The sequence below is a fragment of the Saccostrea cucullata genome, unplaced genomic scaffold (assembly GCF_032062105.1).
Source record: "Saccostrea cucullata isolate Sc308-1 unplaced genomic scaffold, CSIRO_AGI_Scuc_v1 ctg7866, whole genome shotgun sequence".
NCBI classification, from domain to species: Eukaryota; Metazoa; Mollusca; class Bivalvia; order Ostreida; family Ostreidae; genus Saccostrea; species Saccostrea cuccullata.
The window spans coordinates 7,501-15,807 of record NW_026928033.1 but is presented as its reverse complement, the minus strand read 5'-3'; the positions used below and the strand labels follow the sequence as shown (position 1 = coordinate 15,807).

General features: G+C 30.8%; 1 long non-coding RNA gene across 1 annotated transcript; it reads right to left on the bottom strand.

Annotated features, from left to right (window-relative positions):
* Positions 1-1,997: 1,997 nt before the first annotated feature.
* LOC134276237 (uncharacterized) lies at positions 1,998-5,679 on the bottom strand. The gene is made up of 5 exons (XR_009994003.1): positions 5,527-5,679; positions 5,086-5,145; positions 4,669-4,740; positions 3,732-3,863; positions 1,998-2,142 (listed from the first exon to the last, which is right to left on the bottom strand). It is a non-coding gene; the product is annotated as an uncharacterized LOC134276237 (long non-coding RNA).
* Positions 5,680-8,307: the final 2,628 nt, after the last annotated feature.

The following is an 8,307-nucleotide window of genomic DNA, read 5'->3' as shown; positions in this document are numbered from 1 at the left end:
ATGTTAGGATACAATTTTAAAATACATTTTACATGAATCACATAGAGAACATATCAAATCATTTCTTTGTGGTTGTTTTCCATTGGAACATCTGTGAACAAACATTCTGTTTTGTCTTTTTTATTGATACATAAAAAGCGTCCAAAAATCATTTGGAATTGTTGTGTTAAACCCTGATACTCAGAATTTTAAGTGTTTTCTGATGTGTGCACTACTTAGAAATGTTTACAATGTAACAAAGATGAAACTCATAATTGATTTAATCAGCAATTATAAAGTCATCAGGTTTACACATGCTTTTCTAACACATCATGTACATTTTTTTTTTCTACTAGTATGTCTTTGTTCACAAAAAAAAAAATGAAATCAACAGTACTTAGCATTCCATATTAAGAAATATGAACTCTAGCTATTAAAAATCTAAAAGTATATTTGTGCATCAATGCAATATGTTTAACAAAACAATCTCTGTCACTGTGATGAAAATTGTCTTCTTCATATAACATGCAGATGAAGAACTTCTTTGGATGATGTCATTTTCACATTTAGAAAAGAAACTAATTCAACTAAAACTAAAAGACAGTCATTAAAATTTTAAGGACATTAAAGGATGATATCAAGACTGAACTCCAGGAATTGATAAAATTCTACAATTATCATCCAAAGATGTATATGTTTGGATTTATTTTTTAATTCACAAGCAAATGATATGCTGCCATTTAATCTTTCAAACTTAAATTCTATACTTTTGATTTAAAAATTTCAAAATCTAGAGGAGTCTTCCCAATACCTATCTACATGTATTTATGACTGAAGGTATGTAAATCACCAGAGTTGCTGAACTGCACCATTTGAATAAAAGTCATATCCACATTCTTGACTTTTTTCCCTAAACCTTATTTCAAAACATAAATTATTCCAACCAGTCTTTATCTACGCAGTGATAATAAATTTTTTACAGAATTCTAAGGTATTACATAGTAATAGTCTTTAAACATCCTTGAACATAGTGCATATGATTTACATTTCAATCCTTTCCTAAGAATTTGCACCTAATTTTTATAAAGTCTATAAGTTATCACACAATGTTTAAGTTATTGCATTACAGGATTCAAATCAGTAATCTCAGTTAGTAACTAACTTTTACCCAGGAGTAAATGATCCAAAAAATCTATAGAAATATCTTATTGATTCTTCATCTGTGTACTTATGATGTGAAGTTTGTAAGTTACAAATTATTGTCAAAGAAGTCATCTCAATAATCTTATGCTTTGACCTTGACAAAGTGTCCTAAACAACAAAGTGTATTCCTACAAACATTCAATATGTAATTAGTATGATGAATATGATATGATAAAGATATTCAAGATATTATTAAACCACAGATTATGGGACACTTGCATCTTTATTGGGGGTCTTATTGAGACCAATTTTAAATTCAAAATTAAAAAATGATACATACACAAACAAAATATATTTACCATTCCAGGAAAGTTAAATAATAATATTAAATCCAGCATCTGAATATCTGTGTAATTTCTAGGGGGTTATAGAAATAAGATGAAAAATAAAAGGTTTAAATGTATACTTCTCATACATAACAACAGTCTTCAATAGAAATTGGTAAAAATAAAAGTCACATTCAGATACTTTGAGGTCTGTGAGAATTAATTTTTAAAGAGTTCATGCTATCAGAAAATCATATTTTCAATACAATTGTACTTGATTTGACTAGATCTCAGTTTAATAAATAGGTACATCTTATCCATAGTCAGTGTCTGACAGTAAAAAGATACAATCCTGTTACTTTGTCATCCCGTAAACCACAGTCTATGATAATACTGATTAAATTCGTTGGAAATCATATTTATTTATGTTATTGCATTACAGGACTCAAATCAGTAATCTCAGTAACTAAGTTTTACCCAGGAGTAAATGATCCCCAAAAAAATCTATAGAAATATCTTATTTTTTCTTCATCTGTGTACTTATGATTCTTAAATCCTCCATCCATCTCCTGTTTGATTTTCTTGTTTCAGTGTTCCAAGAGAGGATATTCTGTTAGTCTTTGCATAATCTGATAGTCTTTCACCATTCTGAGAGTAGACATAGATCATTTCCATAAGCCCTCACTAGAGAATCCTGGAAAATTAAAAAAAAATGTCTTAGTTGAAAAAAAAAATTGTTATATAATATAAGCTTGATGGAATTCTAAATATAGACAAAAAGGGTATAAATACAAGTTGTAACATCAGATTTTGACTTTTTCATATTAACCATGGGTAACACCTCCAGTAAAGAAAAGAGTAAAGGAATGAGTAAAATTCAGTTTGGAAAGAGAGTTCTTTCAGAGAAAGATGTAGACAGAGGTATACCAGTTAAAATAAAAAAAGATGGCACTATTGAGATCATTTCTCAACAAGAATATAATCAATTAAGTCCAGAGAAGGGTGATCCTAATGTTGTCAGAGATTACATAGAAAGACCCTTGATCTTGCAGAAGAAGCCAATGAGAAATATAACCATTTATTACCAAAAGAGGGTAAGAATTACTTGGATTACCCTGAAAGACCTTTGACTAGAGAAGAAGTCAAGTTTATAGATGATAAGAGAAAACAGTTGTCAGAAAAAAATGTTGTTAAAGACACATGAATTTTAGCCCACAAAACCATTGGAGAAGATACAAGGATTAATGGAGGAAGTCCAAACTGAACTCTTGGAGGACATTAAGGCTTATTATGAGAGTAACTTTTCCAGTATTTGTTTATTACAAAATTATGTATTCTAATAAAAAAAAAAAAAAAAGTTTTCACTTTCATTTGTTGTGCCTTAGACCATTTAAATTGACCTTATGGTTAAGATTGTGATACACACTCTGATAATCATCTATGATGTCTCTATCATGTTTACCTCAAAAGATTGAATCAGGGTATTTGTGTTCAAAGAGCTGAAAAAACTATACAGACAGATCTAAGATTTTGGAAGCATACATATTAATGGGTTTAAATGAGATATAACACTAGATTATTAAAAAGAAAGAACAAAAACTCATAGAAATGATATTGAAAGTACCTTTTATGAATAAAGTGTCATGCTCCAAGGTATATTTTTTATAAACAGGAGAAGGTTTACAACAGTCCCATGCACTCATAAGAAGATCTTGGGTAGTAGAAACACCAGGGAATTTTAATTCCACACAATCAGATTATCTTACATCAGTTATAAGGTTACAGTCTTTATACATAGTTAAGAGGGTCATTAAGATTTCTTTTCTGGTCATCCTGATGTGCTACATTATAGTATTCTTTCCCTGTGATATAATGTTAATATTAAATGGGAAATTCAGAATTCATCAGCAATTGGAGTCAAAACTTGCTATCTTTACCAACTATGATATTAAGGAAGCTGGGGGGGGGGGGGGTTACAAATTAGCCATATTTAACTTATTCTATAGATATGCTATCTTCAGCTGTTAACTATCATTTGGCAAAGAAAACTTTCATACATTTTAGTTTCAAAATTTGATCATGCATTTTTGTATATATATTGAAATGGAGCTCTTCTTCTTCTTCTAAAGGAGATCAATATAGTCTAAAAATGACCATGACCACCAAGCCCTTTTTATTTAAATATATCATTTACATATCAATTCAATATTATAAACATGCATATGTAAAAAAAAAAATAAATAAATAAATAAAAATTACAATTGTATCTCATTGAAACTTTACCTTCAAGTTTGTGTGTTTCTATGTTGGTTGACTATAACTGTGTATTTCCAAAGGAAGAGCAGACAGTCTGAACTTCATAGAGAATGGATTATATAGATGGTTAGGAACAATACATATCTTCCAGGTTGAGGACTGTATAGAAAATAAAACCATTTTGTTAATATGACAGAGTACTGTGTGAAACAATGCATGTTTAAAAATTGAACAAACATGTACAATGCCAAAAAAGTTCATGAAAATGTTTGTTTTTAATCTCAAAACAAATTGTTTTTAACATTAACTCCAGATGAGAAAAGTTCATCATGTTATCTTTAGATAATAAAAAAAGCACAATTACTATATTGATATCTAAAATAAAATGATTATCAAATTAATTATTTAGACACTAAAAGATTTTTTATTAACAGCAGATTCAATTTTGTTTAATATCTGTCAGTACTGCATACAGAAAAATACATCTTTTTTAGCATCATCACAGTACAACATGTAGTCCTTAATTTTTTGAAAAGCTCATTACTAAGAAACAAAAGTGAAAATGAAAATATATGTATGCCATATATCCCACATATTTAGAATCAAAACAAAAAGTAAATAACTTAGGATTAATCTTTTGTAAATTCCTCCTTTTCTCTTATTAGATTCCTAATTAATATCTCTTTGATCACCATTTAGTAAGTCTGAATTCCATGGCCATGGGTAACATACATAATGAATTATGAAATTATATAATTTATACAAAAGGACTTATTAATATTCTGAAGATCCCTTAATCATGTGTTAATATATTTTAGGTTAAATAAGGGTGTGCTTATATGAATGTAAGTTAGAGACAACAGATCACATAAGTATTACACAGTAATTAAATTAACCATATAATCATGCTTAAATGCAAAGATGACCATCATAGGAAATGTAAACAAAACAAAGACAAACTTACCAGAGATATCCAAATATATGCCCAATAAGTCTATCCATTAAATAATCCAGTGAAATAACATCTCAGCTGATCCTGAAAAAAATCATACAATTCAGTGATACACAATTAACCTCATTTTACAATGTAAGTAAAGCAATAATTTACAGACAAAAGGGACAGAAATGTAAAAGATACCATGTATTTTACCGAAATTTAGTGAATATTTTTCTGATTTAAATTCAATCATAGAATGACCCATCATAGAAATATTAAATGCACTCTGAGTTACATGCAGGTTATGTACAAGGTACAAGTGTAAATCACATGAAATGAGGATAAATACAGTATTGACATTCAAAATAGAACTTTACATTATTATGATTAAATGCAAAGATGACCTTCATATAGGAAATGTAAACAAAACAAAGACAAACTTACCAGAATTATCCAATTATATGCCCAATTAAATAATCCAGTGAAACAACATCTTAGCTGATCCTGAAAAAAAAAGCATACAATATTCAGTGATACTCAATTTAACCTCATTTTACAAAGGAAGTAAAGCAACAATTGACAGACAAACAGGACAGAAAAACATGTTTAAATGTAATGCAAAATAATATCTCTTATATATGGATACCTATACTCTAATCAATCATATTAAATGTCATTCGTAAAATGTATTTTTTAAGACAGATTTATTTAGGATCGACTTTTTAAATGATAACATGAATAGCACGCCATACTTTAACCACATGTCAAAACATTCTCTCAAATTACACAGAAATGGGTTATTTAGCATAGCTGACATTAAACATATAGGTGAGCGATAACATAATCACAATCATAAACAATGTGAAACAACTTTAAACGACCTACACTGTGGATTACAAGCCTTTTTCACTGGGGTAAAATCTTGCCGAAATTCGCCATGGCTGCCCGAAACCCCGAACCCGACTGTATAAAAGATGAAGTCATACAATAACATAACACTGATGTAGTATTACATGATTTTTTTTATTTTATTTCTTAAAAACTATAAGGGGAGTTTACCAAAAAAAAAATTAATAAGAAAAAAAAATTAAAGTTATTTTAAAAAAGTTAAAAAAATTTATGTTTTTTTAAAAAAAAAAAGTTTAAAAAATTTAAAAAGAAATTCTAAGTTTTTTAAAAAAAGTGACCTGGTGTTATAACTTGACAGACATAACACACACATGTTTTTTGTATTGTGTGTTATTTGTTATTGTCTTTCAGTAAAAAATTCAGTTCAAACTGGTTAGGCTGGCTAGACTAGGCTGTCTAGACTGTAAATGAAAAAGTGTGACGTCATAATCACATTGTATTTATACAGTGAATGACGTCACAATGCATAGGTAAGTTTATCGTACTTTTTGCACACGGTACTTTATAGAGGATGCAAACAGGTAAATATAAGGAAAACACAGGTAAAAGGTATATTTCTTTTGCACACAACCCTTATGTTTTTGCACACGGCACTTTATAGGTGATGCAAACAGGTATATAAGAAAACGTAGGTAAAAAGTATTTTTTGCACACGACCCTAATGTTTTGCTCACGGCACTTTATAGAGGATGCAAACAGGTATACATATATATAAGAAAACGTAGGTAAAACGTATATTTCTTTTGCACACGGCCCCTAAAAATAAAATCCATGCTATATATATAAACCAGCGCTGAATAATGAGGATCATTCTGTGTGATTACTTTTAACTCGACAGAAGTAAAATATGGCAGAGGAAAATACAAAGGAGACCGTACCAGAAACACAGGATCTTTTAGATCTAGATGAAAGAAGTTATTTGTGCCTTATCCTAAATAAAAAGAAAGAAGCGGTGACAGAGATTAGTGATCTAGGAAGGGAGATAGACCAGTTAGAGAGTGTCAAAAAAAAAGTTTGGCATTGATTGACAGGTGCCATGACATCATTATTCAGTCAACTTATCTTGTCAATGAAATTCTGGCATCTGGCATTGATTGACAGGTGTCATGACGTCATAATTCAGTTAAATTCAATTCCTGAATGAAAACGTCATTTTCTTCTATGAAACATGTATGAAACTTATATTATTTTGAGTCAATATTCATATTAAAAGCATAATTTCAGTCACTTTCATACAAGATAGTCAACATTTCATACAAGAATTGATTTGACATGATGACAAAGCGAAATTCTGTCGTCTGCTTTGATTGACAGGTGTCATGACGTCATAATGACATTCTTGAAATGTTTTGCACACGGCGCATTTACCTGTGTCCATAAACAAAACGTAGTACCAACGTACCAATGTAAACACAGTGTAAACAACTCCGTATTTAGGGGATAGGTTAAGGGTTAGAGGGCTAGGGGGGTTAGGGTTAGGGATAGGGATAGGGGGTTAGGGTTAGTTAGGGTTAGGGTTAGGGGGTTAGGGTTAGTTAGGGGGGTAGGGTTAGGGTTAGTTAGGGTTAGCACTCCACTCAGTTGACCCACCTATCCCCATCACCAATCAGAATCCTCCATTTTGAACCTCATTTGCATAAAAAGTGCACTCAGTTTGACCAGGTCATCCACCCGGCTTCCGGCTAGGACATTTCTGGCTAGCCCACTTCCGCTTCCGCTAGGGCCCACTTCCGCTAGACCACTTCCGCTAGACCACTTCCGACCACTTCTACATACTTTTTGGAATACGCTATATGGAACAGTTTTGTTAAAATATCGTTTGATATGAATTAATTTAAAATTTGTTCTTGTATTATGCATGTTAACATGTAAATTTCCTGACAAGCAGGAGAAAAAAAAACTGAAAACAAATAAACAAAATAAAACAATGATAGTGGGATCAATGTTTTTTAAGTTAGGGGGAGAATGTCCATAGTCATTTTTTATTTGCTTCAGTATACAGTCTTGTTTAAATAATAAAGCGAATTCCAGGGGGGGTCCAATCTACCTACCAACTCCCTGTCCCTGAAATAACAATCTATTTTGTGATTCCAATTAAATAGTATTTTTTTTTCCATTTGACTAATTATACATATTTTGTTTCTTTTTTGTTTATATTATGTCTGTCTATTTGTCTGCAGAAATTATAACCTTGCCCATAAGATTTAAGTGGAATGGGCTATACAAATGGCTTCCACATTTTATAGGTTTATTTCTTGTGACAATTAAGACCTTTTATTTGGGTACCATTAATTTTTACCTCTGATCGCTTGACCTAGGATACACATTTTTACAAGAAAAATACCAAACTTTAAACTTGGCCTAAATTTTGATCAGTAGGTGCTAGGGCTTTCATGCTTAACATGTGTATTCATTGTGAATTGTCAACAGGTATAAATATGTTTGACCTTGACCCTAGAGTTTGAACCACTTAAAAAAAATTATCCTTGGCAAGTAACTTTTGAACAGGAAGTACTAGGGATTACCTATTTCAAATGTGCATTCCTTGTGACAAGACTTTCTTCTGATACCAACAATTTGAACCCTTTGACCTTGACCTTTGAGTTTGACATATATTTGAGAAACTTCAACCTTAGCCATAGGCTTCCATACAGTGACATCAGTGTTTCACAAACACATCTTGTCTTCATTATTATTTGGTGGTGTCTCCATATGAGGGAAAAATTCCCGAGAGAGATGTACTCACAACAAACAAGC